Here is a 15,116-nt window from a genome sequence, read left to right as displayed (position 1 = left end):
ACCACCCATGCAGTTGAATCACTTAATGGCCCCATCAATTTATTCATTGCCGAGAAACTAGCTCCAGTATCTATTCTAAATTCTATCAACTCTCCCTCTACTAATAATTCCTGGTAAATTCTTAACCTTTTATAATCTCCAGACACATTCCGATCCCACTCGGGATCTTCCTGCAGCACGAAATCATTTACTGTTCCTCCCTTCGCTCCAACTGCTTCCCGCAAAGGGGTCATCAATCTAGGGGGTGAGGGCGAAACGTCTGTCTCCCTTCCCCCTCCCCGTCTCTTTTCTCTACTCCTTCCCCTTTCTCTTCGCCCCCTCCGAGTCCGTTCTGCTAGCGGAGTTCTATCAAAACCACATTCTCGCCCTCTCGTTACTTCCTTATCCGAGGACGATTCTAACGGGGCCATGGTGGGTGATCGTGCCCTCCCACGTGAAGAGAAACTATCTCCCGGGTGCGCACTTGGAGTTATGCTGGGGGAGACTAACAAAGACACATCTTCCTCTGGTTCTGAAAACCGTATTTTCCGCTCTTGACATCCTATACATTTATCATCCAGTTCTTTCAACACCAACATACCACATTCCTTTTGCCATCCAGTCTTATGTTTCAAATAATAAAACAAATCTAAATACGGTATTTCATCCCACATCTCATTCTCTCGTAAATATTGCATCAAGGGGGTTATAATTTCCGAGGTTAATGTACCATTCCTAGGCCACTGCATTCCTTCTGTCTCATATTGAGGCCATACATTATTACAATAATCAATCAATTGTCTCTTACTTAACTCTTGTCTGAAATTTCCTTCCTTCCAATGTTTTAACAAGCAACCAAGCGGAGAATCGCTAGGGATATCATTTTCTGCACAAGATAGTGCCCTAAAGGTTTTAAAAGGCATCATAGTCACACACACTGTACAGTCACACAATAAACAGTACAATACGAACAGCAAACAGTACAATACAAATAGTAAACAGTTCGATACGAACAGTATAAACCAATACCTTCCTATACCAACTTGTCAAGTCTCGCTATGAGTGACAAGTGCTGGTTCAGCGCGGCTTTCGCCCCGTCTTACGACCAGCGCCTAGGCTTCCCAATAAAACCTTTGCCCAACCCAGCGGGTAAACTCACGGTCCCGTCTTATGGGCAGGCTCCCAACCAACAAACCTAAAAGAATAAAGCACCTGCGAGCTTACCTGGATGGTTGTCCGGCAGGCGCGGGGTCGGGCACGGGTCGATGTCTCCCCAGAAATCACCTGGTTGCCGGCATGGAGTGGATCAGCTCGTGAGCCGCCCCAGCTACCCCCGGAGTGCCACCTGGGTCGCCAGAAAACTGTTGCCCGTAACGAAAACACAAACCAACAGAGTGCCGGTTTATGGGTGCTTTATTCGGGGCCCCGGGAACCTGAGGACTAGCGTCCCAAGTCAGGATTCCGAAGACTCTCATTTTCAGTTCAGTTTTTATACCTTTACACAAACATGTCTACGTGCAGTTCTTACTTGTAAGCAGTTACACTTAGTTACAAACACAAACTCATATTTCATACTGATAACAATTGGTAATCATCTACTTTTAATCATAAATCTGTTTAAGTTGTCCTACTCCATAGAAACCCCATAGAAACCGTTCAGCAGACCCTTACTGTATCTAAGGTAACAAATCGTTATATACATGCTTGGCTAAATCTTTTGATTATTGTTCCTACCTCTTCAGTACATTCCATTCTCACGAACAAGGCTGCTAACCTACTACTTTGGAGTGCTGCTCTCTAGGCCTACTCTCCTACTAAGCCTTAGCCATTCTACTACTAAATTTGAATCATTCTGCAACACTAGGGCTATCTCTCTCCTCTCACACATCGCAGAGGCTGAGAACTTCTCTTGCTACGAGGGGTGGGGGGGAGAAGAAAACAATTGAGAAGGAGTTACCATTTAGGTAGAAAGCCTTCCTAGCAAAACCAAGTCCCTGAGTTTCCGTTACAAATTCTTCCAAGATTGTATCTATCCCTACATGTATACTTATCCATAATTTGTATTTGTATCCATAATTTATTCATGAACCATCTGGTTGCAGTCCTGTGCAACGTGCTCTAGGAAGACTCTGCTTGTGCAGGGAGGTTGGACCACATGACCCCACAGATGGTCCTTCCAACCTTACCCATTCTGTGATTCTGTTATAATTTTTATAAATCTAAAAAAATAATTTCAACATACATTCAATGCAGCAGTGGTCAATTGCAATTTCTGTCCTTAAGGAGTGACTTGATGTAAATGCTGTGTACTGATGCTGACTACGTAAGAACTTTGCTTAGTTTGTTATTCTAAGACCTCAAATCTCAAGCTGTGAGCTCACTAATGAAGTTTTACTTCAAAAATAGACAAGGCTCCAATATCTACACTCTGAATATATTAGAAGAGTCCTCAGTTCTTTTAACAGCTTAAGAGAGAACACAGGGAGAAAAGCTGAACACGTTTTTGCAGAGAGTACTTCTACTGGTAAACTTTAGGAAATAACGGAACTTGGCAAAAGTTTAAAGGGTAACATACAACAAAAATAAAGCATTCTGCAAAGCATTGACTTAGCCCATGGTAACCCATACAATTTAGCATAATCCAACCCATCCGCTATTAAGCTACCCAGAATATTAAAAGAAAGAGAAAAAGAGAAAATTATAGTTACCAAGGGGTCCTTTGAAAGTTCAGCTTCCACACATCCAGGTGTCAGGTTTCGAACAGCATGGAGAGCATATGTTGCTGTTTTGGCCACTTTGGCCACCTGTGGCCACATCCTTTCACCCCCATGTGGGACTTTTGGTGTGCCAGCCAATAAGAGGCTGATCTGTGGTGGGGAGCGGTGCTCCCCGGCTGCCTTTGATTGGCAGCTGCTCTGGGGCTGCCCCAGGAGGCTCCAAGGGGCTGGGTATTGGGATATGGCATTCCATCACCTCTGTGAATTTAGACACATCTTTCCACAGACACACACACACAGACTTGAGTTGGTCCAAGCCGATAATTAATACAATGGTCCACTGTCTCACAGCTATTTCTCTTTGGAAATGAAGATGGTGTAATGGTGTAATACTTTCAGTTTTTCTAATCACATTGTGTAAAAAAGAAAAAAATTAGAGAAAAACCTTTTTGTGCTTGAAGAAATTTAAATTATCCTTTAACATACATCTCCAATAAAATAAAACAAAAACTAAGCAAAAAAGAAAAAGGAACAAACACTTTTTAATACTGAGGAAATATTTTTATATATACTTTGTTTAGGTGAGTGACTTTTTATTATTATTTTAAATTTCATGTATAAAATCTAGCTAAAGTGGAATATGGATAGTTTAAGAGAATATGAAGCAGTAGACCATGTTGCTTCTTACTTTTAGCAGCCAGTTTTCAAAGGCCAGTATCAGAAAACCCTTGTCATGTGTAAGTTAAAACAAATACATACAGCTTTTTTTGTATCTACCCCTTCTATTCTGTGTTGAGCGTATCCTTCTTTTCCTCCTTAGCATGCTCCAGTTAATGTTTCTAGTTTTGCTCAAAAAAAAAGAAAAGTGGGAAAGGTGAGGGTCTTGGCAAATCAACTACCTTTCACTTTCTCACAAGAATAAGTTAAGGTCACAGAATCATAGACTGATTTGGGTTGGAAGGCACCTTAAAGATCATCTGATTCCAAGCCCACTGCCAGAAGCAGGGACACCTTCCACTGGACTACGTTGCTCAAAGCCCCTTTCAACCTGGCCTGGAACACTTCCCGGGATGGGGCATCCAAGATGGTAGCTTTTGCAAATTGTCGAGTGTTTTTTTTTCCTCTCCTTCTAGGTTATACTTGGAGTCAGATATTTGCTACTGGTTTTATCTGTGTTACATCCCTTTAGTGATCAGTACATATGCTGTGCTGTTTCTTTCAACATCTCTGCAATAATCTGTTGATTTAATTTTGGTCAGTTGCTATTACATTCTCCTGGTTTTGCTCAGTGATCTACAAGCTTTGATAACTCTATCACACAGTTAATGTATTTTTAGCATAGCCTGGTAACAGACACATGCTTGTTCAAAGGTCTTTGAATACATTACAATCATAAGGATACATTAGAAGAAATATCTTTATCTACAGACAGATAAGATGTTTAGATGGCTACTTGTTATTAATATTTGGTACAATAATATCAGTGTATATTAGCAAAATGGCTTACAACAGCTGATTTGTAGCAGTACTAGAAGAACAGCAGTGGTCTAGAATTAATTGTTTAATATGTTTTGGAGACGCAGGTCTTATAATAGAAATGAAGTTTCAAAGAGCAATTACATTCTTTTAGAAAATGCTAAGTTTTCTTGGTAAACTAGAAATAATGATTTGAAATTTGAGAGCAAAAGAAAATACATTTTTATCTCATTATTGAATAACTATATGCCACCAGCATGAAACAATGTATAAATACTCTTCAGATATATTAGTTCAAACATTTTCAGCACAAACAGGGAAATATTTACACTCTTCTCCAATATGAAGGGATTTTGTAGAATAGTGCTGGTCAAGAAACAATAAAAATGTACAACACAGGTTGTTTTCTGGAATAATCAGAGTGAGGATATAGAAGTAAAGATTTTGAAGTGAAAGTTGAAACCAGATAGAATGGGTCACATAATGATAAGAAAATCAGTTATCCTATTGTGAATTATAATGTCTAGAGATCTATGTTGTAATTTTCGCAGAACTGGGCCATGATTCTTTTCATAAAAATATATTAATAAGAAATTCTTCTACCTCATACTTGAAGAAACATAGAAACACTTCAGTATTTAGTATCCTGGTTTTAACTGCGATAGCACTAATTTTCTTCCTTGTAGCTGGTATAGCGCTGTTTTGTATTTAGTATGAGAATTATGAAGATAACACACTGATGTTTTATTTGCTGCTGAGCGCTGCTTACTGTAAGTCAAGAACTTTTCAGTTTCTCGTGGTCTGGCAGCAAGAGGTGCACAAGAAGAAGCCATGAAGGAGTATGGCCAGGACAGCTGACCTGAACTGGCCAAACTCATAGAATGACATAGAATGTCACTTTCAGTATATAAACTAGGAGGACCTGGCCAGGAGGCACTGATCATTACATGGGGACACAATGGGCATCTGTCAGCATGTGACAAGCAATTTTATTGTGCATTACTTTTTTCTGTTGGATTTTATTCCTCCTTCTCCCTCTTTTTCATTTCATATGCTATTATTATTAGTTATATTTTTTATTATTATTATTGCATTTTGTTTCAGTAATCAAGCTATTCTTACCTCAACCCACAATTTTTACTTTTTCTTTCTGGTTCTCCTCCCCACTGTGGGAGCGGGGGGGAGTGGGTGACTGTATGGTGCTTAGTTGCCAGTTGGGATTAAACCAGGAATTAAACCACTACAGGAATAGTCCAGAGCATTGCTTTTGTTATAGGTGACATACAAACAAAATAGAACAACAAAATGAAAACAAATCAAACAAAACAGGGAAACAGGAAAACTTACATGACTTATTCTAACTGCACCCATTTAGATATCAAATAATATGTGCCTGTACATACATAAAAACAAAGTTAACACAATTGAGGACCTAATTTCAGTACCTAACTTTCTCCTATTTTAGGGTCCAAGTAAAAGATCCTTGAAGCACCGAAATTCTTCTGTCAAGACAAAGTTTTCAGAGGGAGGTCATCACCTCTTATCTATGACATTTTTCTATGTGCCTAAATTTAGTTGAACCGGATCTCATCTTTACGTTATAACTGAGATTAAGAAAGGGCAGAAGTAGTCAGGTCAGATTGGCACAAAGGACATGGACATAAAGAAGACAGAATTCATGGTAAATTGAACTCTCATTAGAATGTATTGATCCACTTCTTCAATGTGACTATATTATTCAGAAGAAAAAGCCTTTTACTTCCACTGATGATGCTTTAAGCATATAAAGTCAGAGATTGAAAGAACTACTCTGATGTCAGTTATGTTCTAGAGGCATACCATGAAGTTTCACAGTTTCATCTACAAATAGATCAGTTGTTTTAGTTTTGTATATGAGACAGTAGTGCTGAAACATACTTTTCGTACTTAGGAAGTTTTAGATACTATTGAAGTACTTAAAAGTTTGCAGGAATTTTTCCTAAGGAATATTTCATAGAGGTTGCTTCTGCATCTTTCAGAATCTCATATACGATAAGATATAAGGTTACTCATGAGATATTTTGATATATGCTAATTATTTAAGACACCAGAATTGATCATAAAAATGAAAGATTTATTCATGCGCACACCTGCCTGTTCAAAACAGTTTCTGCTTATCTATACAAACTGAATACTTACAGGAGAAATTCTTCTCCTCTAGCTTGAAACATTAACAAATTGCACATCTACATTTGAGTTACTTGCTACTATTTACTGCACACAAAGAGAAACATGGCTGCTGGCAGAGTGATTCCTATGCTCCAGCTCAGCCAGACCCACCACAGTGCAGTAGATGTGCAGTGCTTAGGCATAACAGTTTGCTTTTCTTTCTCAGCTAGTCAAATTCCACATTATGACAAATAATAAAAGTTTAAATGTAAAAAATAAAACTATAAAAAAGATAGAAAAAGAAAACAAAAAGCTTCTTGTATGGTCATGTGCCTATAAAAAAAATTTATAGGGTGTACACAGGATATACTTCTCCAAGCTAGCTTGCAGACATGCTGTTATGATCTACCTAGTGACTCATACTAGCTATCATAAGGCAGTCGCTGATAGTTACGATAATGAATAATTCCACTGGGGTTTCATTTCAACTTTCCTGTACAATATGTGCGTGTCTGACATAATGCTACAGTTAGTACTCAGTTATACTTTGTAAGTCAGTTTCTCCAGGCATTTTATCCAATGGCTACTGAAACAAATGAAAGTCCTTCCTCTGAAACCGACAGACATAGAACCAAGATTCATGAGTGTACTCCCACTCATTACTTAAAGTGGCACACATATATACAAAGATGGTACTGTAATGTCTTTTTAATAAAAATTAATGGCAAAATTTAATATTTCTTAAAAGTTTTTCTTTTTAGAAAAGAGCTTTTAACCTTGAGACTGGAAATAAAAATATATTTCCGTAGCCCCCTCCTTAATTCATGTTAGTATGGGAAGAAAATTGTTCAGAATAATAGAAAGTAAAATTATAATTGGTCTGTATCCAGCAAGCAGTTTGTGTCAATAACTTCTCCATCACAAACAAGAACGGAAAATATATATATATAAAAAATTGTGTTGAGATAGATTACATTCATATATCAAAGACTGTTTGTAAGAACTAATCAACCAAAGTGGTAGTAGAGAATACTCATTTACCAGTATCTGTCTATTGTGTGTAACCCTGTTTTTTCCAACAAAGAGAATTCATCATGGCAGAAATTTTTATGAAGACTAGGTATTGTTTTATATTTTTTTTGTGATAACTTCCTTTTTTTTATGCCTTTTTTTTCCTTTGTAGCCTTAGCTAGTCAGATGTTAAAGCATTTCATTTACTGAATAAAGTGTAAGGCAGCTTCAATGCTCAGCCATAATGGAGACAAATGACAGCTTCATTCCCATCACAACTGGATGGAGGTAATTACTGACACTGGCACAGATTACTACTTGTAGAATAGCCCCATCCCTACTAAAAAATACGAATGTCAGAATGAAGGATTTTTTTCCTTTTGTAGCTGTCCAATATGATTAAAAGATTTAGTGTTTAAACCCCTTTTACCTAATATTATTAACACTGAAAAGAGTTAATGAGCCATTACTAAACTGGATGTCCCATTTGTGCATCCTCTAATGGGATCATAAACTAATATAAAATTCTTTGTTGAGGCTTTGATAATGTATAGTTTATTGTGGACTCTATGTTTTAGATTGCGTTATATGCCAACCATGTTTAAGGTAGATTATTGTGGGAACAAGCTGAGTTACGCTGCACCTGCGTTTAGTTAATCAGAATCAAAAGGGAGGATTGACCTTGGCTAAATGCTTTAAGAGAGAGAATGTTATGTCTCAAAGTGGAAAAGCACTTTAAGCAGCCTGAATGATAGGCATGTGTTTTTCTCTCATGGCTGAAGACAGCCACCACATGATGCGAGTGTGAGTGTGTGGGATCAGGGCACTGGTTTGGGAAGATCCTGGGCATTACGGTTGTCTAAAAGAAAAACACCAGGTGCTGTTTATGAGAGTATATGAATAAAAGGGAACACCAAAAAGTGTCAGTGGACAAGTCCCGAAATCGAACTCTGTGTGTGCAGCCTCATTTTCTCCTTCAGCACCCACAGATTATTAGATTATTAATTGTAAATACAGCTAAAGAATCCTGTTTCAACTCCTTTGGTATTATAAATTTTCTTCTTTGTAAATTTTTTTTTAAAATGTAAATAAAATTTAAACATAAGGCAGAACAAAAGCTGGCAGCAAGTGATCAGGAATCTGAAAGCTAACATACAGCTGACTGTTTACAAGTCTAAAAATAGCACATCTCTCTTTCGCTATTAGAAGCATGTATTTCAGAAAAGAAGCAAGTAGGAAAAAAGACTCCTGTTTATTTAGCCTCTATTCTCAATTTATGATTGCACTAATATATACTTTGGAAGTAAAACTCATGAAACTGTTAAGGTTAATAATTACCTTTTGTTCAGTGTAATTGAAAGAAAAAAATAGATGACCCTGCCAAACCAGAAGGAAAACATACAATTATTAAAACCAAATATGTAAAGTCAATTCACTAATTAAAGCCACGTAGATTACTAATTTCTTTCCCATTGGAGGGTGTTGAATAACAGAGCATTGGTTGCATTTGTGCATTTTGTGAGTGAAAGTGATAGTGAGAAATAGAATAAGACAGTCTGAACACAGCTGAGGGAAGGAAAATACACATTGTTCTGCAAGAAACCCAAAGAGGAGATTTTAGGTCAGCTTCTCCCTTAAAACACCTTGAGAATGTGAGAGAGGACCTAGTTTCCCGTAATTTCTTTGCTTCTCAGAGAAACATCATGTTTCTAGTTTCATTTATTTTTAGTAAATGAAAATGACTATGTCAAATAAGTACATGGCCACACCACTAAATTCTCCTAATTAAAACAGTACAAAAATTATCCAAAGTCTGGCTATTCTAAAATGGTAACGCTTTCATATTCTCAGACATTTTGTATATTGGTAATTAGTTTATAAAACTGGTGTATAGAAATGTACTGAAGAGTTTGGTTTGGTAAGATACAAAATGCCTACCGATTCAACTCTGAAGCTTTTTGGTTTTGAGCTCTTGAAAAATATATTTAAACAAAAAATTATTATAAAACTTAGAATTGAAAATAGATCCATCAGAAATATATTCAGAGGAAGCCCATATGCACAGTAGGAAGGCACCAGAAGGTAAGCAACAACAGTGTTGAGATACTGGGATTTTTCTTCTGTTCTTTTTTTTTTTCACTGCATGAAGAAGGCAGCAACTCAAAGACAAAGACAGCTATTTCCTAGTGTTTAGGGTACAGTCTGGAAGTGTCTTCTCAGACTACATGCCCAGAAGCATCCTCTAAAATATTTAGCAAGCTGAAATTTTCTATACTTGAGTACATCTTCTTTCCTTTGGACACCTGTTTATGGGACAGATAATACAATGGGGTTGCTATGCAGTCAGGTTCCATGTTTTTTTGAGGCGGTGGGAAGGTGGCATGATCCATAAAGTGGGGGAAAAAAAAAGTTAAAACCTGCCAGCAAAGGTGTCAAAAGTATACAGATATTATGTATACTCAGAATATATTCATTTTTAGTACAGATACTAATGCAGAATCACACTATGGGTAAAGGTGGGAGAGACCACAGTGGGTCATCTGGTCCAACCTCTCCGCTCAAGCAGGGTCAGCCTAGAGAACGTTGCACAGGGTTTTGCCCATGTAGTTCTGGAATATCTCCAGTGAGGTTGACTCCATAACCTCTCTGGGAAATCTATTGCAGTGCATGGTCACTCACACTGTAAAGAAACTCTTTCTCATGTTCAGGTGTAATTTCCTGTGCATCAATTTCTGTCAATTTCCTCTTGTCCTATTGCTTGGCACCACTGAGAAGAGCCTCCATCCTCTTGACACCCTCCCTTCAGATGCTTAGAGACATTGATGAGGTCCCCTCTCTGTTGTCTCTTCTCAGGCTGAACAGGTCTGACCTCCTCAGCCTTTCCTCATGAGAGAGATATTCCAGTACCCTGATCATCTTCATAGCCCTCTGCTGAACCCGTTTCAGGACCTCCAAGTCTCTCTTATGCTGAGGAGTCCAGAACTGGACACAGCACTCCAGATGAGTACTCACAAGGGCTGAGCAGAGGAGAAGAACCACCTCACAAGACCCACCGGCAATGCTCTTCCCAATGCACCCCAGGATACCATTGCTCTTCTTGGTCACAAGGGCACACTGCTGGCTCATGGACAGCTTGTTGTCCACCGGGATCTCTAGATCCTTCTCTGCAGAGCTGTTTTCTAGATTTTTTTCTTTCTGTATGAGGTTATTTGTCCCCAGATGCAGGACTCTGAAATAGCCTTTGTTGAACTTCAGGTGGTTGTTCTCTGCCCATCTCTCCAACCTGTCAAGGTCCTTCTGAAGGGCTGCACAGCGCTGTGGGGTATTAGCCACTCCTCCCATTTTTGTGTCATAAGTGAACTTGCTGAAGAGGCTTCTACCCCTTCTTTCAAGTCATTCATGAATAAGTTAGATAATACTGGTCCCAGTATTAAACCTAGGGGGACCCCACTGGTGACAATACTCCAATAAGACCCTGTTTATGACCTTCTGGGATCTGCCATTCAGCCAGTTCTCAGTCCACCTCACTGTCCACTCATCATTTCCTGAGTTTGCCTGTGAAGATGTGAGAGAGAGTGTCAAAAGCCTTGCTGATGTCAAGGTAGGCAATATTCACTGCTCTCCCCTCATCCATGCAGGTAGTTGTTTCACTGTAGAAGGTAATCAAGTTGGTCAAACATGTTTTACCTTTAATGAATCCATGCTGACTACTCCTGATCACCTTCTTGTCATTCATGTGTATAGATATGGCCTCCAGAATGAGGTGCTGCATCAACTTTCCAGGGATTGAGGTAAAGTTTACTGAGTAGTTCCCTAGGTCCTCCTTCTTGCCCTTTTTGAAGACCCAGGTGACATTTACTTACTTACAATCCTCAGCACCTCTCCTGATCTCCATGACTTTTCAAAGATGATTGTGAGCAGCCTTGCTATAATGTCTGCCAGCTGTCTCTGCCAGCTATCTCAGCACTCATGGATGCATCTCATCAGGGCCCACGGACTTGAGGATATCAAGTTTACCTATGTGTTCTCTAACCCAATCTTCCTTGACTGGGGGAAAGTCTTCTTTCCGCCTTTCCTTTACCCTGATCTCCTGGTTGAGAGATTCCTGAAGATTGGTCTTAGCATCATCTTATCTTTCTGTTTTGTGAGTATAAGAACATTTATTTTTAATTTTTAATACAGATTCACTTTTGGATTTCATGACTCCCTTTTAAAAGTTACCAAATGTCTTGCTTTTAGCTTGTTTGAAAATTTGACCAAAAAAAAGTTTATCAGTCTCAGTAGAGATAGGCTTTTGTGTATTATCTTAATACTTCAATGCACTCAGGTACTTAATTAGTTTATTCACTACTTACCTAAATTACTGTAAGTAGAACAGCGGCTAATAATAAAAAGGATGTTCAGCAGAAATAACATAGCTTAGATGACAAATGAGTACCATTTATTTGAAGTTATAGGTCATTTGTTCAGACGCTTTTTTGGTTAGGAAATTCTCCAGGTTGTTAGGAGCCTTATGCAAAACAAGCTGCCTTTTTCATCCCACTTTCTGATGGAGAAATGTGCATGTTAAAAACCTACCATCAAGACTAACATAAACCAATCTGTGTATTACCAGCACAGAAACAATTTCCAATGGATGAAAGCACAAATTGACTTTCTCACCTCCTGCAGTGTTTCCTCAGATCATGTTTTAAACTCAGGACAGTCTCAGCTTTGTGTAAGCTTTTTAAATTAACTTTATTATCAAGATAGTCAATCAAGTTATTTCATCAGATCAAATTGTGTAAAATTAATAATTAGATAAAATTAGAAATTAAAATAAATATTTTATTTAAAATCAGAAAAACTAATGGAAGTGTGGAGTCTTTTCCATTTTTTTCTTTTGTAATTCCTGTAGTCCATAACACTGTCGGTTTGCAATAGTTTCAACATTCTTCCAAATCCCTGTGATTGTTCCTGTTTTTTATTTTCCTTGCAGACTCTCCCTCACTTCTTTGATATCCCTGAGCACTAGTCAGATAGAAAAGCAGCATGTCCTAGGCTGACACTCAGATATATGTGGTCTGACTAACTCCTAATACTCGTAGGATGATTAACTGCTGCACTTACCATAGAAGTTTTTCACATTCATTGGTTTTTTTCTCTACCAAGATGCTAATCTTTAGCAAACTTGTTGGAGATTCCTGTCCTTGAAATCATCTCTTCCTTCAGTGCAACTGAAATAAGATAATGTATTCAGGAAGAGAGAATTAGAAGTGTGATTCTCTAAGTCACTTTTCTTTGGAAAATAAGGCCAAACAAATATAAAGGGAGAACATAATTATTCAGTTTATTTCCTTGAGAGTTTTGACTGCAGATTTTGCCTGAGGGTGGACAAGGATCTGATGGAGAGCTTCTGATTTAGGATTAAGAAAATAACAAGCAAAGGTGGTGTTATAGTGGCTGTTTGCTATAAGCCACCCAACCAGGCAGAACAAATGGATGACCCTTTACAAACAGATAGGAGCAGTCTTACATTTGAAAGTCCTGGTCCTCATATGGGGCTTCAATCACACTCATATCTGTGGGGGGTTAGCACAGAAAGGCACAAACAATACAGAAGGTCCCTGGAGCGCATTGGTAATAAATTCCTCCTACAAGTGACAAAGGAGCCAATGGGATCCAGAAATGGACCTCGTATTCACCAAAAAGGGGATTGAGGGAATCATTAGAAATATGAAGATCAAAGGCAGTTTTGGTTGTAGTGACATGAAATGATGGAGTTCAGGATTCTGAGGTCAGGGAGGAAAATGAAAATCAAGTCCCCCAGACCTGAACAACAAAAGAGCAGACTTTGGCCTCTTCAAAGATGTGTTTAGAAGAGTGCCATGAGATAAGTCCCTAGAGGGAAGAGAGGCCCAAGAAATCTGATTAATATTCAAGTATCAGTTCATACAAGCTTAACAGACCTACATCCCAAATGAATTAAGTAGTCAGGTAAAAATGCCAGTAGGCCTGTGTAGATGAACAAGGGCTTCCTGGCCAAAACCAAACACAAAAAGAGAGCATACAGAGGGTGAAAGCAAAGACAGCTAACCTGGGAGGAATACAGAAACACTTTCTAGGTATCCAGGGATGAAGTTAGGAAAGCTAAGGTCCAGCTGGAATTTAATCTGGACATAGATTTCACAGAATTTCACAGAATAGCCTGAGTTGGAAGGAATCCACAAGTGAACACCCCATACGGGGATTGAACCCACAACCTTGGTGTTATTAGCACCATGCTCTAATGCCAAATACAAACACATCTACTAATGCAGAAGTAATAAAAGGGAAATGTGGGACCACTGCTATACGATTTGGTTACAGTCTGAGTTACTGAATTCCTTTTTTGTCCCAGTCTTTACTTACAAAACATCACATATGTCTGAGAGTGCCGGGATTGCAGCCTGGAGAAGTGAAGGAAGGCTCAGGGGGACTGTTACTAATGTGTATAAGTACCTGAAGTCAGGATGCGAAAAGGATGGAGTCAGGCCCATTCAGTGGTGCCCAGTGACAGGACTGGAGGCAGTGGGCACACACTGATACACAATAGGTTCACTCTGAAGATCAGGAAACACCTTTTTTTTGATTTTGCTTTGAAGGTGACTGAGCACTGGAATAGGTTGCCCAGGGAGATTGTGGAGTCTCAATTCTTAGAGATATTCGGAAGCTGCCTAGACACTGAGCTTGACAACTGACACGTAGTGGTCTTACTTGTGCAGCGTGACTGGACATGACCACCTCCAGAAGTCCCTTCCAACCTCAGCTCTTTTACGATTCTCTGATTTTATAGAAAGATATTAATCCAGAATAAAAGCAAGGGTGCCTTGAAATAGGAAAGCTTCAAAAGGTTTATGAATAATAGGTTTAGGATAATTTGTTTGTCTGAGAAAATATTTCCAAGTACTCTATTCTGCAATAATATTATCTAGAATGTTTAATAATTAAAAAAAAACAAACCAAGTAATCTTAAACATTGACACACTTCACAGAAAGTCACAAACATAACAGGGGCATCTCTACAGCCTTCCCATACTGTGAAAACTGTGACAACCTTCAGGCTGTTAACACTTATAAGAATGATTCAAGATGTTATTATTATGTAGAAATCCATATATCCAAGTTCAGTAACGTTCAACAAATCTTTAAATATAACTTTAAAATTCACTGTTAAAATTGAGAGTTTTAAAAATACTACTACTTCTTCAAGAAACAAGACCATTGAAAAAGTGTTTGAAATAATTTAATAGTGGGTTACATTTCAAAAAAATGCACACTTCTGATTGTTCTACTGAGATTTTTTTTTCTCTTGTTGTCTCATTCATTTGCATTTCCTAAAAGCAATGATAATATGAAGCAGATAAAGGAAATATCACCAAAGAATGACATAATATTTTCACAAATATTTTATTTCTATGACTATTCTAAGTGTTTATTCACAGTAGTTATATTAAGATAATACTCATGCCATTTCCACATTCTTTCTGGAACTGTATTGTCTACAGTTTTGCCTACTTTTGTCTTTTATATATAGATCATTATCCACAGAAGACTACACCAGCATTTTTGAGCCTTGGAATAATTACAATAATACAGAATTATTATAATGAGAAGTTTTATAAAAAAAATGCTGAGAAATATACTATTTGAAAGAAAATGAACTGAAAAAAATTAACACATTTGTGGGGTTTTTTATGTGGCCTGCATTTCAAAATAAATAGCTTATCTTGAGCTCTAAGTTCAAAATAAGTCAGTAAGTGCTTC

At 38.1% G+C, this 15,116-nt stretch overlaps 1 long non-coding RNA gene across 1 annotated transcript; it reads right to left on the bottom strand.

Moving 5' to 3' along the window:
- Positions 1-1,053: 1,053 nt before the first annotated feature.
- Positions 1,054-10,865, bottom strand: LOC116783446. Its single transcript, XR_004355687.1, has 3 exons — positions 10,855-10,865; positions 10,281-10,288; positions 1,054-1,340 (listed from the first exon to the last, which is right to left on the bottom strand). It is a non-coding gene; the product is annotated as an uncharacterized LOC116783446 (long non-coding RNA).
- Between the last annotated feature and the right edge of the window lie 4,251 nt (positions 10,866-15,116).

The sequence above is a fragment of the Chiroxiphia lanceolata genome, chromosome 2 (assembly GCF_009829145.1).
Source record: "Chiroxiphia lanceolata isolate bChiLan1 chromosome 2, bChiLan1.pri, whole genome shotgun sequence".
NCBI classification, from domain to species: Eukaryota; Metazoa; Chordata; class Aves; order Passeriformes; family Pipridae; genus Chiroxiphia; species Chiroxiphia lanceolata.
Note: the sequence above shows the minus strand (reverse complement) of the source record. Positions and strands in the feature narration are given on the sequence as shown.